Source organism: Gopherus flavomarginatus, chromosome 1, assembly GCF_025201925.1.
Source record: "Gopherus flavomarginatus isolate rGopFla2 chromosome 1, rGopFla2.mat.asm, whole genome shotgun sequence".
NCBI classification, from domain to species: domain Eukaryota; kingdom Metazoa; phylum Chordata; order Testudines; family Testudinidae; genus Gopherus; species Gopherus flavomarginatus.
In genome coordinates, this window is record NC_066617.1 from 40,579,635 (window position 1) to 40,598,270 (window position 18,636).

Consider the following 18,636-nt stretch of genomic DNA (forward strand, 5'->3'; position numbering starts at 1 on the left):
TATCTTGAGGTGAGTATTCCAATACAGGATACCTCTTGTTCTCTGTCAGAGATACATTGAGCCATTAGGTTTAGCCCAAAGGAACAATGCCATACTTCTGCCACCTAATATGGGGCTGCAAGAAGGAATTCTGCCTCTTCCCTGCTCCATGGGCCAGTGATGAGAGCTGTCTCATGGTCTGACCTGTTACATGTTAAGGCATAACTGATATCATCAAATTGGCATTCAGACATTGCTAAGTGAAGTCCTGGATTCAACCGTAATGGAAATAGGTACTCTGCAAAAAGTGACTCCTCTCCCCCCTGGGCCACTTCGAGAGAATTATAGGCCTGGCTCTACAAATTTTCCAGTTGAACATCAAAGACATGTTCTGATTTAAAAGTGACGTCCCAGCCTGCATTATACTTCAGTCATGTTGTCGTGCAATCGCATATCAAAGATGATGCCCAAGAATCATGCTGCCATATTGCTGGGGCTACAGTCTCACACTATCATCCAAAACATGGCCTTGCTACATACATCGAGCAAGGCATGAAGGATTATGACATGATATATGCCAGGAATAACTCTAGAACCTTCACCATCTCAATAAGAATCAGTAGGGTAACAGTGATTAACATGTATAAACCACCAAATACAGACTGTCTTCCCCCCATTACTCACAGCCTATTACCCAGCTGTATGTCAGAGATTTCAATAGCCACCACATAATTTGGGGCAAGAATTGTAATAATACCGTGGGCAAGGCACTTGCAGAATGATCAACAAATGAAGATACACCTCCTTTAGATGAAAAAGATAGAGGCACTTTTCATGCAGTCTGTTGGAACAGAGACTGCAACCCAGATCTTCAAAGAGTCATTCTGAATCCTCAGAACAGGTCCAGAACTATTCTTGACAACTTTCTACACAGTCAGAATCTATCAGTGATAATCCACATTGTGACTGAAGGTCCAGTAATCATGTCATTGCCCAAACCATGATGGAACTTTTGAAAGGCAAGTTGGCCAGGATTCATTGTGATAGCTGAGACCACAATCAACATGATTCCACTGAAGCTTGAAAATTAAAATTGTTTCATCTGGCTCATCCAAAGAGTTGCAAGAAAAAACATCTCATGTGGCTTTCAAAAAGGATACACCCCAGGCTGAAAACCAGAAACAAAAATCCTGTTAAAGAAGACCAAATATCTCATGACCTGAACACAGCAACATCCCTGACAGAGTCATAGAATTTAGCTTGTTGTCAAAAAAGATGAAGACAATTGAAGCTCTGAACTTTGCTCACTCCAGCCGCAAAGCCTCGCTTTTGTTGCATCAGCCTGGGGCTGCAAACCCAGTGAATCGTTGAAACTGTAACTGTACATGGCCTTTGTGGCTCCCTACAGGAGATCCTGTTGTCCTACTGCATGTCACCCCAGGAAGCAGCAAAGGTGGATCCTCTAGGTCTGCCTAAAAAGGCGTAATGGAAGCAGACAATCAGAGCTCAGGAGGCTCAGATAAAAGTTCCTGGCTGGGACCAGAGGAGTGAAGAAGGGAGCTCCTCTCTTGCCAAAGGAGCTCAACCGGTAGCTAGAGTTTATGTGGACTGAACTTACACTGAAATTGCAGAGGGAGAAGGACCTGAGGGCAGGCCCAGTAGGAGGAGTCCAAGAAAGAGTCCAAGCACACCAGGCCCAGTAGGAAGAGTCCAAGCAGTGAGAAATTGAAGTCAGCAGTACGGGGCTGTTGTGCATAGGGTCCCTGGGTTGGAACCGAGAGTAGTCAGCAGGGTAAGGTTCCCATGCCAGCAACAAGTTAAACCCCAAGAAGGGGATGAAGCTTATTTGGGAGCCTGAACAAAGAGCTTAACGTATAGTGCCCAGAGCCAGGAATGAAAACTCTAACAAGGGCAAGTAGGCTATTTATTGGATTCTTTAATACTCTGGCGGGGGGAGGGTTCAAGCAAGTCACTGAAGACCTAAAAAGGTCAGGTGGTAACATACAGGAGGCACCAGTGGTGAGAAAGGACAATGATACCACACAGAGGTCTCAGCTGATGCAATCACAAAAATACTTACGAAATCAAAAGCACCAGGGGACAAGACTACTGAGCACAAAATATACAGAGAGATACAACCAATCAGCTTGCTACTGGCCTCTTTCTCCCCCATCATTGCCCTTCACTGTCGCGGAGTGCTGACTCACAAAAGGCCTGCTCACTCACAAAAGCTGGGAAAGCTGCAGACCTGGCATGAAGATATCGTTACTGCCATCGCCAAACCTGGAAAGCCAACAAGTAATTCCTAATCATACAAGACTATATCACTCCTCTACATGCCATAGAAGATCATGGACAGAATATTTATGGCAAGGATTATGACATTTGTAGAAGTAATGTTACCGAATGAACAAAAGGATTTCTGACCAAGGTGCAGCCACGCTGAACCAAATATTAGCCCTGATGTCACACACAGAGGTGGGATTCCAGTGAAAACCTTCAGACTGAGGCAGCAGGAAAGTCTAAGAAAGTTGCTCATAACACCATCTGGAGGAATAGCCTCATCCTGAAAGCCAGAAAAATTATCCCATGCAATGCAGTGAAAAAATTCTTCTGCAAAGTCCTGATGAAATGTAGGTTTTCTGTTTTCCTTGGTGACCAGGTTAGCAGGCCATGTACTCTCAAACATGACCTACCATGGGGATAAGTCCTGTTTAATATCTATACCAGTGATCTTCCCCAAAGATCGTCACAGAAATTTGATTATACCAATCACATTACTTTGAACACACAGGTATGGGGGGGGGGGTGGTAATGTTTACTCTCCCCCCATGTTTTGACATGCAAGTAGAGTACCAGAGAGAAGACTTTCCTCACACCCTGTCCTCTCCTCAACAGCTAGTGCACAGCAGTACCTGTTAGATTAACAGCCCCTGATCTTCCCCATTTCCTCAGCTGGAGATTCAAATGAGTAGCCCTTGCTGAGCTGAGCAGGTGAGAGCTTTGAGACAATGGGATACAGTAAAGAATATTGGCATGACTAGAATGCTTTTCTCTGAAGCATTTCACAACAAGGAGTTCAGGTTAAGTATTTATTAGATACCAAGAAAAACTAGAATTCCACTTCCTAAAAATAGCTTAGTTAGTGATTTACAATGCTCATTGTCTTCCCTCCAATGACACTTATAAGAATTGAATTTTTTCTCTTTTCCTTCAGTGAACACAGGAAATACTACCAGCAAAATGTTCTCTGACTAGCTATTTTCAATTTTATATTTATGCAAAAACAGTAGACTAGAGATCTGTGGCAGATGATGTTTTTCAAGGATGAGACTCAGTGCTACGAAGTAACAACTCAATGTGGGTGATATTCTTGTTCCTCATACAAAGTCAGAGTGAATGAGGTGGGGGGGTGGAGGGGGACTTACATCAGAGCAGAGAAGATAAGAATTCTCAGTATGGCCCAGAAGCAGAACATGGTGCAGCCCAAGTGCGGCTGGTTTGCAACTGTCACTACATCCAATAGATTGCAGGAGCAGCCCATGGTGCTCACTAAGTTTATGGACCGTGTCTACACCACTACTCTAACCCATTCAGAGATCCTCTCCAGTATCTTCTTATGGTGTCGGACAGCACAGTGGACAAGGGCCTGTAGACTTCCCCTGAACAACTTTCCTGGGGTTTCTATCCCCAGTAATGAGACCATGTCTGTTCTATTGTATTTTGGCATTTCCCCAGCCATGTGTTCTCCCCAAATGTAGATACTAAAAACATATTCATGTTATATGCAATTCCTGAATTATTACACCATTTTAAAATTTAAAGTAGGACACATTAGCTTGTTGTCCTACTATCACATCCTGATTTTTTTAAATTGCCAAGATAGGGTTATTTTTTGTTGATTATAGAAGGAAGGTGGCAATCATCTTGGATGACATTTAAAAAAGTAATGAAAACAATACAACAGATGCTATTAGGTTTGGATATGGAAAACATGAGAAATTTAACAGAACATTTGAATTATTCTAAATTGATTCTCTGCCTTTAACAAAACATGTTTAAAAGGATAATCCATTATCATGTGTAATACTTGGGAATTATTTTCCCCTTTTGTGACAGAAGGATGGAGATTTAAAACCTGGGGACATACTTTTCCTTTGGATATAATGACCACTGAATTCTAATAAGAGTTTTGTATTTTCATGGAGAGGAGAATACAGTATTTGTCATCATTATTACCACAGTTATGATATGATATTACATGCATAATCTGCATAATTTGCAAATGGATTACAGATACTTATGCAAGGGTTTGTGAAAATGGTGCTCTTTACTTCTAAAATCTAAGTAAAATGAATATTTATTATGTAGGAAGAGTCTGTTACTATCATATGTTTCTCCATCTATACAATATACATTCTCAAAAGTATTTTAGAAGTTCCTGTCATGTTTCAATGGCTCAATAAACAGAATTCCATTTATGTCTTCTACCAAGAGATGTAATTTTCCCAATATTAGTCAGCAAGAAGATTGTTCTGTTGACAGACACCTGTCAACAGTACTCCACACAAGCACTGGAGTTCATAATGGCAGATTCAACTGTAGTATCAAGACCATAATTTGAGTCACAGGAAATAGATTGAAACATAGGAAAGAGTGGGATCAACTAGGATCTTTCAAAGTTGTGGCAGGATAAATTCTGATATTTATTTAATTTTAGTTAGTTAATTTAACAGTGTTTAAATACTATCAGAAACAATAACTGAATTTACCCTACAGTATCTTTGGAAGTCCTTTGGCTTTCTTATGTTTAACACCACTTTCTTAGATCCCAAAATACGATCTTGATTCTGCAAACATTTATGTACATGCTTAAATGTATGCAAGATTGGGATCTAAATCAGTCTCACAATGAAGAAGGAAACAGCCATCCTGACAAAACATCAAAGAATTTAAATGTTCTTCTGGTGCCTCTTTCTTGGCTTTTCTAATACTAGTATACTGTGGGGAAATTGGGAAGAATGTATTTGTGTAAGCTTTTGGTCAGCATTGAAAATGACTGATGCATTGGGACATGTATAATGGGAGTATTCGTATCACGTGGGCTATGATGGGCTAAAATTCTGCAATAATATACTGAATGCCTTCAGAAATTATTGGGAATCAACAAGGTCTGAGACAGAGATTCTTCTCATCAACCCAGATCATAGATGTAATCTTGAACAGTGACAGGATACTGAGGTCCAACAGTAGACATAGGAAATCACTGCCCTAATAAAGTTAGAAACCCCAGCACAAGAGAGACAAAACAAATAGAGAAAGCAGCCAAAACAAATAGAAAAAGAGAAAAATAAAGCAGCAAGATGCTATCTGATTATGAAATCTTCCACTTCCTCCTGTAATTTTAGGTGCAAGCTAAACTAATATATGCCCTGGTTAAACTAATGTAAACATCCACTCACAAATGTATATAATTTTACCTAAAGATCATGATGTTAGGCCTGCTCATTCTGTCTGGCAACTTCAGAAAAGTCTATTCTCTCTGAGGTCTTCACAGGGAGGTACCACGGCCACCATTGCCAATGTCGATAACTGAAGATGGGCAATGAAAGTCATAACCTCACTCAAACTGCAGCAGGAAGCAGCACAGAGCAGCACCATGTTGCTGTCAGTGGCTCATAGGGATCCAGGGAAGATACAAACCCTTACAAATGATTACTAAAGAGAATCTTTTCCTCCACATCTAGTCACATGAAGTTATAGAAGTTAAGCAGAGTTCAAAATACCCAGATAAGGAAATTGCATACTTTGTTACCTTTTTCCCTTCAAATGATCTTAGAAGATTAGGGAATGTCATTACTTCTCAACAGGCAGGACTAGTTAGTAGGAACTGAGGAACTGAAACCTTCACCAGTGGCAAAAGGCTATTCAAATATTCAGCAACTGCACCAGAGGAATTTATAAACTGTGGGATGAGTGGATGAACTGGATCAGAAAGACAAGTTTAATTACCATGGAATTACATGACAAATTGTTCGGGAAGGGGTGACAAAACAAGTTACATAGCTATTTTATAAGCATAACAGATTTAAATACTAGCAACTTCAAAGCCCCTTTTTATAACATTACTGAAAAGGATTCCATTGAATTCTCATTCCCCAAGGCTGGCAACACGATAACCAGCCCAAGTCCAGTTCCTAGCCCAAGTGATGGACCAATCTTAAAGTGGTCACTGTCTGCAATAAACAAAGTCAAGACTAATTCACATCCTTAATCTTATTCAGATTTTATTTCTGCAGATATGATTGCGACAGATCCACAGAATGAGAACTGATTTAAAGGTTTATATTGTAAATCCAAACAAATAAATGGTGTCAGAAAAACACCACCAGCTATGTGTGTAATATAATTAATAGGAGCAATATATGAAATATTTCAGGAAAAATTGGGAAACTACCACTATACAAAATGTAAGCTAATCTAATCTATTAGACAATATATCATTCAGTATAATTATGTGATCACATATTATATATGCCAATACAAACAATAATTAATAACTATAATTTAATAAGACCAAGTGTGATGACATGTCTTGATTTAAGTCAGTTGGGTAGTCAAATCAAGTAGATAAATAAAATATGGCATTGAAAATCAGTTTTGTCAGTTGCAATCACACTCCTGCCTGATATATATTACAACAACATTATGCAGGAAATTAACAATGTCGACAGGCCACTGGGTATGTGAAATAAAAAGTTCACTTTCTTTTTGAAAGTGTCAGTTTTATTCCCTCATTTGGATTCAATTTCTGGGAAGGGGCAGGAAAATAAAACATGGCATCCAAAAATATAAACAATAGAAACAAAAGCATGCTCAGTTATACATAACCTTATGCAACATATCGTTATTTAAAACAATATAAGATTACAGAAATGACAATCTATTTTAATGATCAGGGTTGTTTTGGATCTCAGAAGGAAATGGAATAATAGCTGAACTCTGCCTCTGCTCACCATTCACGTTTATCAGTAGCAACTAAAAAGCATCATACTGACTGTTTTCCTCTGGAAGAGGACAGGTATTGATTAATGCTGCAATATACTTTCATTGCCACTGATAACTTGCCTGGCTTTGAGTTTAGTTACAAAACTTGTTACTCAGACCAAGTTCATTGACCTTACACCCAATGAGGTAAATGGGAGTCTTTCCATTGACTTTAATGGGCATTGAATCGGATCCTGTAAAATTCACAAATCTTTGTGCAGTTTTGAGTGAACTTACGCTGACTGATGGTTCTATGTTGCAAGCACATGATACTACAAGCAACGTTATCAGGTTTTTATTGCCAAAACCACAATATTTCACAGTATAATTTTTCATGTAGTGATCACATTTTTGTTTGGTTGTGTCTTTTTCTTATGTCAGTTTTAGGATATCTACCTGCACAATTGCAATATCTGTAATATTTCATGAAAAATTAGGCAAACTACCACTATAAAAATGCTAATACAATTTAATATAATTGATAATCTATCATTTCCATATATTGTCTTTTTTATTACTTATATACTGGAATAAGAGCACCATAGTTACAACTAACATTACAAAATACTTACGCTATGAATTCTGCATTTAGTTACACCAGTATACATCTGGATTAACTCCGCTGAGTTTAATACAGTTACTTCAGATTTACATTGGTATAACCAGGAGCAAAATCTGACACTTGTTTAGGAGAGCTCTTTGTCCAGAAGCACCTAAAAACTATTGTATGTGAGGTAGGAGCAGACAGAACCTTAGTTAACAGTGAATTAAATTAAGGCAAAGTAAATGGGGCTTAAGGAGAAATTTGGATGCAAAAAAATAATAATCAGGTAAGATATTTCCCTTCCAAAAATTGAAGTAATGTGCTTCATTTGTTGACATTCTAATCCAAAGATGAACCACTGTACTTTAGCATCAATACTACCACCATCTCGAATTTTTGTATGTGTACACATCCATTATATATAGTACTTAGATTACTTTTATGGTGATACAATTTCAGAGACAGTGAATTTAAGAGAGTATCTATACCGATGAGACCATGAGGGTACGTCTGCACTCAGGATTCTTCCAATTTTACATAAACCGGTTTTGTAAAACAGATTGTATAAAGTCGAGTGCACGTGGCCACACAAAGCACAATAATTCGGTGGTGCGCATCTATGTACCGAGGCTAGCGTCGATTTCTGGAGCGTTGCACTGTGGGTAGCTATCCCATAGCTATCCCATAGTTCCCGCAGTCTCCCCTGCCCATTGGAATTCTGGGTTGAGATCCCAATGCATGATGGTGCAAAAACAGTGTTGCGGGTGATTCTGGGTAAATGGCGTCACTCATTCCTTCCTCCGTGAAAGCAACGGCAGACAATCATTTCGTGCCCTTTTTCCCTGGATTGCACTGGCAGATGCCATAGCATGGCAACCATGAAGCCCGTTTTGTCTTTTGTCACTGTCACCGTATGTGTACTGGATGCCGCTGACAGAGGCGGTACTGCAGTGTTACACAGCAGCATTCATTTGCCTTTGCAAGGTAGCAGAGACGGTTACCAGCCGTTCTGTACTGTCTGCTGTGCCATTGTAAATTGGTGATGAGATGATGGTTATCAGTTATTCTGTACCATCTGCTGCTGTCATGGGTGCTCCTGGCTGACCTTCGCTGAGGTCGGCCAGGGGTGTAAAGACAGAAATGGGAATGACTCCCCGGTCATTCCCTCCTTTATGTTATATCTAAAAATAGAGTCAGTCCTGCCTCAAATATGGGGCAAGTGTACTAGAGAGCCAGTGTACCAGAGAGCACAGCTGCTATGTGTCAGATCCCACAGAAATGATGAGCTGCATGCCATTCTAGGGGGTGCCCCTGCAACATCCCCACCCATTGCTTCCCTCCTCCCCCAACCCTTCTGGACTACCGTTGCAGCGTCCCCCCATTTGTGTGATTAAGTAATAAAGAATGCAGGAATAAGAAACATTGATTTTTTAGTGAGATAAAATGAGGGGGAGGCAGCCTCCAGCTGCTATGATAGTCCAGGCAGGACATTAAATGGTGGGGGGGAGAGGAGCCCAGGCAGTACAGAATCTTTTCTTTAGATATGAAAGGGGGGAGGCTGATGGAACTCAGCCCCCAGTTGCTATGATGAGGACTGTTACCAGCCATTCTGTACCATCTACCAGGAATGACAAGGAGTCATTCCTATTTTTACCCAGGCGCCCCCGGCCAACCTCACCTGAGGCCAGCCAGGAGCACTCATAGGATGATGAGGACAGCTATCAGTCCTTTTTTACAGTACCGTCTGCCACCGGAGAGGGGAAGGGAGAGGATGCTGCTATTCATTGCCGCAGTGCCACATCTACCAGCAGCGTGCAGTAGACATAGGATGACATATAAAAAAGTCAATAAACAATTTTTTCCCCTTTTCTTTCATGGGGGAAGAGGGGTTGTAAATTGACGACATATACCCTGAAACACCCTGGAAAATGTGTTTGACCCTACAGGCATTGGGAGCTCAGCCAAGAATGCAAACGCTTTTCGGAGACTGTGGGACTGTGGGATAGCTGGAGTCCTCAGTCTCCCCTCCCTTCCTCCATGAGCGTCCATTTGATTCTTTGGCTTTCCGTTACACTTGTCACACAGCACTGTGCTGTGGACTCTGTATCACAGCCTGGAGAATTTTTTCAAATGCTTCGGCATTTCGTCTTCTGGAATGGAGCTCTGATAGAACAGATTTGTCTCCCCATACAGCGATCAGATCCAGTATCTCCCGTATGGTCCATGCTGGAGCTCTTTTTGGATTTGGGACTGCATCGCCACCCATGCTGATCAGAGCTCCATGCTGGGCAAACAGGAAATGCAATTCAAAAGTTTGTGGGGCTTTTCCTGTCTACCTGGCCAGTTCATCCAAGTTCAGATTGCTTTCCAGAGTGGTCACAGTGGTGCACTGTGGGATATCACCCAGAGGCCAATGCCGGCAATTTGCGGCCACACTAACCCTAATCCGATATGGTAATACCGATTTCAGCGCTATTCCTCTCGTCTGGGAGGAGTACAGAAACTGGTTTAAAGAGCCCTTTATATCGATATTAAGGGCCTCGTTGTTTGGACGGGTGCAGCGTTAAATCGGTTTAACGCTGCTAAAATCGGTATAAACGCGTAGTGTAGACCAGCCCTGAGAGAGACAAATTAACTGGATATTTTAAGAAATGTACTTGACATCAGTAAACATAGAAAGCTTTATTAAGATTTACACTGGAATGTTTTTCCCCAAGTTTAAGAAGTCATTTCAATCCCTCTCCAGGCTGCCAGTTAGCAAACTACCCGTTAGTACACCTGTGTTCAGAGCGATAACTCAATTGGTTCAGCATATCTTTGTAAAAGTATTAACAAAAATGGACAAAAAGCAGTATTTATCCTGGAAAAGGGTTTTGGTTTTATTTAAGTCTCATTTCTTCTTGACTGAAAAAAAATATTATATATAATCTTACCAGAGCATCACTATGTACTGGAACTTTATAATCAGTTTATGGTCCCACATGCAATGGTTCCTGAGCAACTGAATTGCGTTGTGACAACAATTATGTTTATGCAGAAAAAATAGACAGCATAGAATTGATGACAAAATGATTGTAACAACTACCTTTGCATCACTGTCCTGGTTCTATTTTATGTATTTCTAGCTGAGTGGGCACGTTATTGACTATGTATACCTGTGGACTGAATATGGGTTATAAAAGGAACCAGTTTTCATATGCAAGTGTAGTAAAATCATACAGTAAATACTTAGGGCAAAATTCTCTCTTCACATACATGTGAAGGGATTAGGAGCGAGTTCCACATGCCTATCCAAGGGAGAATCTGGCCCTTACTGTCCACGCTCTAGTATACGGCAGTCAGACAACTTTGTCTGTTTTCCCAAGAACAACCATCTATGTTGAGAGGACGAAACCAGAAGTTGGGGCTAATAAGAAACAGGGGTATGGAAGGATTGAGAATGAAACAGGGGCCCAAGGGAAAGCAGCTATCAACTGAAGCATCAAAGGGAGCTCTAAAGAACTGACATACATGGTAAGTATGGTTGAAGAAGGAGGTTCTATGAGGACCCAGAGATACCCCTGTGAAGAGCTAGGTTACAACTACTTTACAATGCGGTCTGAATAAAGGGGAAGTGACTCAATGCAGTACCCCAGTACCAGAGATTGAAGACTGGAAGGAAGGAAGGAAGAACCTCAAAGGGTGAAAGTTCTTCTGCTCGCTCTGGGGAGAGAGGAAGGTATTTCGCCCCTTTTAGTGGAGCATCTTACTGTCCCCTTACTGCCCACTGAAGTCAATGGGGCTCCACGTGGAAGTAACACTCCTTCTGTATGTAAGGAACTGCAGAATCAAGGTATAATGGTGCAATTTTATCAAAGGAGCAATAACATTTCCTTACTCTAATAGGAAGTCATCTTTTGAGACAGCAATCTAACAAAAGGAAAAATTTCTATTTGAACACTAATTCAGTATCATTTTTGTAAGCTTGCAGGGCCAATTGTATTGCTTAAGTGGCTCACTATTCCTCCTAATTCTTGTAATTATTTCCCCTATTCAATTTTCAAATATATATCCATTCAGGTGAGATCACTTTGAAATACAAATTGGTTACAGACAGCATGATATAACACATGAAAAGCCACATAAAAAGATAAAATACCTAGCTCCTATTTAGCACTTATCAGGAGATCTCAAAGCATTGTACAAAGGAGATCAATATCATTATCCCCTCTTTATAGATGGTGAAACTGAGGCACAGACAGGGGATGTGACTTGCCCAAGCTCACCCAGCCAACCACTGGCAGGACTTAACCCAGTCTCCAGAGTCCTAGTCCAGTGCTCAAGGACCTGTTAATGCTATACTCATAGTAATACATTTTCCTGTGTAGTTATCACTATTTTGCCCTTTAATTTTCAAGCAGAGATCCCATTGTCTAGTTTACCAATTCTCTTGCAAAAAATCAATCACTTCAAATCTATGAGACCAAGTATATAACCATCCAACAGTTATTAAAACTGATGTTGAAATACCTATGTTGGTAGGCACAAAAGCAACCCCAATTTTTTTGTGGGTTAAGATAGTTACGGAAGATCTTACTGAAGGATATCAGAATTCAGAACAGTACACACATTGCTAAAATATAACCCCCCCCCCACTGCTGAAATTACTTTCTTGCAAATGGGTTTACTTCAGGGCACGTCCATTTTATACAGTACAATAAAAGCCCATTGTTCATCATATTGATATCAGCCAAATAGAGTGCCACTTAGAACTTACTGTACACAGCAAAATGAAAACCAGTACACTGTGTTGGGATTCTGTGGTTCCCAGTGAGTCTGATGCTGGGTAGAATCAAGGGACTTCGATTCGATGCGATTCAATGCAATTTGATTCAATGCAACAAGGCTTTATTAAATATGTACAAAAGGAGACCCCCTGGTACAAAAATCAGGCAGAGTCCCTCCAGCAAGGAGCTCCTCCCCTTGCTATTTTATAGCACATGGCACTTACATAACAAGTTACATAACAACTTACATAACATGAACCTCTAACCAATCAGATTTAACCTTTCCATATATGTATTCCTTTATCACATGCTCATAGTTCTCCATTCCACATGCTGAGCTCAACCCCCCTCCCCCTGGCCTTCTCTAGAATGTTCCTAAGGTGGTGAGCCACAGCATGCTTCCCTATGCATAAGCACTCTGCAAACCACATTTTATCCAAAATGAACATAAGCATACCCTTCAATTGAATGCAGGATTTTGAAGTATGCAACTATGCATATGCTGTCCCTTATTTTTATCCACCAGTGAGGATTTAATTCCAGCCAGGAGTTGACATTGTGATGACTCCAAGAGCTCAGGGGAAGATCAGGATGCCTTGAGTCTTATCGAAAAAACAGACTCCCAGACTGGCAGTCTGACTTTATTAAATAGGCAAGTGCTATATATAGTCCACAGAGGGCCTCTGGATTCAGGCAAGTATAACATGTCTGCCAATTCTTTAGAGTTTTCTTGAAGCTTCAGCTGGCAGCTGCTTTCCTGTGGTACCACCTTCTGTCCTCAGTCCTCTAGCTATTTTCTGTATTGGCTTCTGATCTCAACCTCTCACTCCAACCTATTGCCCTTGAGGGAATTCAGTGCAAGCAATTGATGATAAAAGCCTTTTGGGGCAACCTGAGGTATGCGGCTATGCAGATTAGCCTCATTAAAAATGTACAGGAAACTCTAACAAAGAATTCACCATCAACAGTTTTATTATGAATATAATGCCAGAGATATACATGGTACTTTAGAGGCAAGTAAAACAGACAGGTCCCTTCCTTGAGGAGTTTACAGTTTGAATGAAAGCAGAGCAGAGCAAGGGATGCCTCTGAACAAAAGGTGAAAGGGGGAAATACAGGGGATTTATAGTTACAACAGTGAAAGAAAATGAGATAAACTTATAGTTACATATAACTCTTGTTAGTTCTCCATTGTTTTTATTATAATCAATTGAATGTATTAAAAGTTGTGTTGGAGGTTAGAAATTTAACATTTTCTAAAATTTCCTAATCCCATTTATCTGGTACTTCTCCCTTTTACCAGTTATTGAGAGAGTCAAATCCCCAGTGGCTTCTTGTGTTTATGATTATGGGAATTATGCTCATCTACGTAACAGAAACAATGCAATGTGGTTTATATGGCCAGCCACAAGTAACAGCAAGAATTTCAAATGCTGAGTACTGAATATTTGTAACAAACAGTATGTTATCTGTCTACAAAGTAAAAAAAAAAATTCTAAAAAAAGACTGTATAATTTCAAACATGTAAATTCACAGAAATTATAATCTGTAACTGGAGATTGAGAAATGAAAAAGAGGCTAAATGTGTTGAGCAAATTAAATTATTCACTTGCTTTTGTGATGAGAAAAGCAAGATAATATAATAAATATTATTAGCAGGACAAGTTACTGCACACATAAGGGTAATTTTTATTTTCGCAGGAACCAAGCAGCGATTCAATTTTACTTAATCTAGGTAATGCCTTCCATGAAAGTCCATGATTCATTTCATAGTTCTTCCAGCACTATGTATTTTACCACTGCCCTTGTTAAACATACACCACTTGTGACAAAGATGCAGCAGTGTTCAAGGCCTGAGGGAAAGGGTAAACTTTTCCCACCCTCCTTTGCTTGCCTTGCCAATTAATTTTGTTTCCTTCTAGCCTCTGGCTGCTATCATATCCTGTTACTTCCAGGGATAATTTATATAGATTTATTCCAAGCATCCATAAGTACTCTTTATTATTCTTATCCCAAATAGATAGCCAGCAGCTATTATGCATGATATTGAAATACATACATTTCAGAGTAACACACTAAACAGGTCTATATGTAAAAATAAAATCATTATCAGACTGCATAAAGATTAAACAAATCCACACATGCAGTCATCTATTAAATGGAATTTAATTTCTGACTTCAGTGTCAGGAGAAAATAGAATTATGGGGCGGGGGGATAAATATTCTCAACAGATATAGAGTGAGTTTTGCTAACAAAACAAGGTTTAGTTATAGTCCGGCATAAAGTCTCATTCTACTCAATTTGAAGACCAGAGTAAAAATCCCATTGACCTTAATGTGTACTTAGTCTCGGAGATTCCTTACCTGACCACTTATTCAAGCTTTAATGCTGTTTTGCACCACTAGAGCAGCACAAAGCAGCTTTATTGGGGTTCACTAACTCCAGTAGCATGATATAGCTGCCATCTGGGCTGACACATTGAGGATTGACCTGAGAATGTCCAGAGTTAAAAATGTTAGTTTCTACAGCTTGAACTCAAAAGCCAAGTTCTGAAGCTCAGGGTGGTAACAGACGCATCCTCTGTGAACTGGGCTCAGAAAAAGAATTCATAATCCACACTAACCAGTATGTTATGGAGGGAATATAGACTAGAACGTCAACCCTTTTACTGAGTGCAGCACACTCTCTTCTCCCTGATATTGCGCAAGCAGCACTGCTCAGAATTCTGGGTTTACACAAAACAACTTTTGACACCCTTCCCTCTCTTGGTAGCTTACCTCATTCCAGTATGGTAATACAACTATGTACAGGGCCCATCTTACGATTTCATGATGGTTCAAAGAAATGGTTCTTTCAGGCATCCTCGAAAGAACAGACTCATTTGATATAAAACTTGTGCTGCAGAAAGGGAGCCTAGGTCCTTGGTGTTTGTGCTTACTTGCCAACATTTAGATAAGGTTGGCAAGGATGAATTTTCCATGTATGCTGGGGAGCTAGAGGTTAGTTGGTCCTTGGCTTCTGGAAGATTATTTGCATTCCAGGGAATTTTAGCATGTCAAAAACCTTTTGCAAACATTTACTACTTAACTGTCAAAAAAAACCCTGTGCCATAGGTAAGAGCTGCTATCCTCAGAACCTTTATTAAGATGATGCATGAGAAGGAAAGATCATAGTTTGACTCTCAGATCCGAAGTTGACAATTGGAAAATACATCTTTTTACATGTAAACTGGTCACATTACATATGCAAATCCATGAGAGACAATGAACATGGAATGCTGTGAGGTTCCTTCCAAAGCCATTTTTCAGAGTCACACTTCAATAGTTCAGCTCCCAACACAATAAGTATCTTTTGTTTTGTTTGCTCTAAAAACTACAAATCTATTTTTCACTAAGATATACCAGAGGAGAAATTGTGGGATAGAAGATCATTCTTTGTAGTAGAGGTCACTGTGGTTTGCTATATTGAGATGTATCTTGTATCGAAATTACACTAGCTTAAAAGACTCTGCATTTTGAAATCTAATAATCATTTTACAAGGGAGTTGGATTTCACTACTTGTAGACTTCATTTCTAAAAACAATGAAGCTAATTTGTTGGTACTATGGAGCAAGATTATGAAGATAGTATCAAAAGGCTAATTAATTAGAAGAACAAAAAATAGGAAACATAAAAGTAGTAGACAACATTATCCTTATAATAGGTGATGGTACTTATAAGAGTCAATCTGAATTAATATTTCAATACTTCTTTTTAAATTTTAGTATTATATTTACCAAAAAAAAATCTTTTCTTGAGCTCTACATTTCAGAAGACTACCAAAATATATTCTTCAACTTCCAAAATAAGATATATAGATCTTATACAAAGCAAAGGGTTAAGCAGTAAAATAAACAGAAGCTAGAAACAAAGAATCTAAATAGTTTGCTCACTTGATTATATGGCTGTTATATGTTGGGGTCATATTGCTATGGGAAGCCTAGAGGCTCCCATTCTGGATTCTGCCACTTCTAATTAATCCTTCACAATTTTATCCAGTCTCCCAGTTCAAGAACAATGAAGTTGTTTGCTATATTTAGTATGCTGCCTCCAGCATAACAGTAATACTGATTGAAGAATTTTAAGTCGACCACCCACACATGCAGACAGTGATTTGCTTTTAATGTACTGTAACTTTTATTACATGATGGAGCCAGCATGCTTGTTAATTTGATTCAATATACAATAGTTTTCCATTGATTGGAGTATTCAGTTGCTTGGCAGTTCCATTATTAACAGCTCACGGTTGCATTTAATTGATGTTTCTGTGTGCCCTTCTGCACTGGGAGTATATACAAATTGGAGAGGGCTGATTCTTTCTCCCAGTTACACCAGTATAAATCTACAGTAACTCCAGTAGAGTTACTGTATATACACAAATGTACTTGAGATTTGACCTTGGCCCAAGTTGCTGGAGGCAAAAGCAACTCCTTAAAGCTCATCTTGAGTCAAGACCTCTGGCCAGCTTATACATTAGAAAGGGGTGTGATAGCATCTTGCTGTCACATTAACTGAATCTACATAGGACTGATTGATTCTGGGGGCAGATAGTAAGGCCCAGTATATATTGGGGTCAGTGCACAGCCTGCACTTACTAAATAGATCACCTTAGGAGAGTGGGAGCACTCATGTTAATTGCTTCACCCACAAACAGTCCTCTATGTATCCCTGTCCCTCTTACGTTCCTGTTACATCACTCACCATTGGGCACCTCAGAGTGCTATTAGGTACATCTGGGGATTAGCTCCATTTGGTCTGATGCCCCCGCTTCCAGTGGTTGCTCCCACTGCATTTCTCCTTGCTCTCCAGGACTCGCAGTGCTCCTTCTTTGTGACTCAGGGTATGGCTACACTTGCAGCTGTACAGCGCTGGGAGTTACAGCTGTCTTTGTACAGCTGTGTAGGGAAAGTGCTGCAGTGTGGCCACACTGACAGCTACCAGCATTGCAGTGTGGCCACATTTGCAGCATTTGCTGCACTGTTGGGAGTGGTGCATTATGGGCAGCTATCCCACAGAGCACCTCGTCCCATTTTGGTGCCGTGGGTTGTGGGAAGGGGACGGAAGGGTGAGGGTCATTCCGCATCCTGTCCCAATGCCCCGTGATGCAATGCTTCACATCCCAGCAGTCACTGTTTTTCCGTCCACGTTTGGCGCCATTGTGACTCTCCCAACTGTTTCTGTGCAGTGCGATTTCTGTGGGAAATGGAGCCCGAGCTGCTGAGGAGTATGCTGATGAGTCTCGCCAGCACATCACGTTTGGCAGTTGAGCTATTCCTTCAGCTTCAAAGTGACAGTGAGGAGTCCGACGATGATATCGAGTTGCCTGACGCGTATGACACTAAATTGCTTGTGGCATTCACGGAAATACTCAGCACCGTGGAACGCCGCTTTTGGGCTCGGGAAACAAGCACTGAGTGGTGGGATCACATCATCATGGAAGTCTGGGATGACAAGCAGTGGCTGCAGAACTTTCGGATGAGAAAAGCCACTTTCATGGAACTGTGTGCTGAGCTCGCCACCACACTGCGGCGCAAGGACACGAGATTGAGAGCTGCCCTGCCAGTGGAGAAGCGGGTGGCTATTGCAATCTGGAAGCTGGCAACTCCAGATAGCTACCGATCGGTCGCGAACCAGTTTGGAGTGGGAAAGTCGACCGTTGGCATCGTGTTGATGCAAATTTGCAGGTCCATTAATCGCATCCTGCTAAGAAGAACCGTGACTCTGGGAAACGTGCAGGACATTGTGGATGGCTTTGCTCATATGGGTTTCCCTAACTGTGGAGGGGCGATAGATGGGATGCATATTCCTATTCTAGCTCCACCCCACCTAGCATCCGAGTACGTTAATCGGAAGGGGTATTTCTCTATGGTTCTCCAGGCGCTTGTGGATCACCGTGGGCGTTTCATTGACATTAACACAGGCTGGCCCGGAAAGGTGCATGATGCATGCATCTTTTGGAACAGTGGCCTGTTCAGGAAGATGCAGGCAGGGACTTTTTTCCCAGACCAGAAGATCACAGTAGGGGACGTCGAAATGCCCATTGTGATCCTTGGAGACCCCGCTTACCCGTTAATGCCATGGCTCATGAAACCGTATACAGGGAAGCTTGGCAGGAGCAAGGACCGGTTCAACTACAGGCTGAGCTGGTGCCGAATGACTGTGGAGTGTGCTTTTGGCCATTTAAAAGGGTGCTGGCGATCTCTGTATGGGAAGCTAGACTTAGGGGAAAGCAGCATCCCTGAGGTTATATCTGCGTGCTG